Source organism: Magnolia sinica, chromosome 16, assembly GCF_029962835.1.
Source record: "Magnolia sinica isolate HGM2019 chromosome 16, MsV1, whole genome shotgun sequence".
In the NCBI taxonomy this organism is placed as follows: Eukaryota; Viridiplantae; Streptophyta; class Magnoliopsida; order Magnoliales; family Magnoliaceae; genus Magnolia; species Magnolia sinica.
The window spans coordinates 10,480,400-10,481,424 of NC_080588.1; positions in this window are offsets into that span (position 1 = coordinate 10,480,400).

The following is a 1,025-nucleotide window of genomic DNA, read 5'->3' on the forward strand; positions in this document are numbered from 1 at the left end:
TCTAAATCTCAGTGAAAATAACCTTATAAACAGTTTGGATGGCATATAAACATCAAGTGGAGGCTAAAGAGGTTTCAACGGTACGCATTCCTTTCACCACAGTTTCATCTCCCGTGGCTAACTTTAGGGAGGCCGATTGCGTACTAACTCACGCGTAGTAACTCACTACGCTTGCGTGCCGAGTAAACTCTGTGAGGTTTACCATGATTTATGTATTTTATCCGCTCGGATTATCTATTTTCTTAGGTAATTTTAGAGCTTGATCCTGAAATTGAAGCATGTATAACTATCAAATGGATAACACTGTAGAAAACAGTTGAATTGAACTTCTACGTTAAAAATTTCTTAGGAGCCACGGAAGCTTTGAATCAAGCTTATATTTGTGTTTTCCGTTCATCCATACCTGTATGATCATATAAATAGGTTGGATGACAAATAAACATTACTGTAGGGCCTAGCAAGCTTTCAATGGTGGAAATCATTATCCCCACTGTTTCCTGTGGTATGACCGAATTCATCTATGGATATGCTTCAATTTTGGGCTAACCCCTTAAATTATATGAAAAAATGGATGGACGGCATAGATAGACCATATAGAGGTGGGCCCAACTGAGTTTACTCGGTACGCATTCCAATCTCTAGCTTAAGTTTCGCATCCATGTTCTAAAATTAGCTCGAAAACACAGATGGACGAGTTGGATTTCTCGCAAACATCGCAGTGAACCTCACGTAGAATCTTTGTGCAGGAAATCCGCGTCCACACAGGACGCAAATGAAGAAAAAAACACATGATGAAATCCAAGTAGTTTTTAACAGTGGGTATTCAATCTCCACTGTTTCCTGCTGTATGGTCCACCTGAGATTTGGATCTACTTCATTTTTACGATCATGTTATAAAATGTGCTGCCAAAACGGATGCACGGCGTGGATGTAAGGCACATACATGACGATGGGCCCCACAGTCAGGGATCCACACGAAGTCGCGCCCGCCCGGCTGGTGCGGGTAACCCTTTTCCTAATAACAA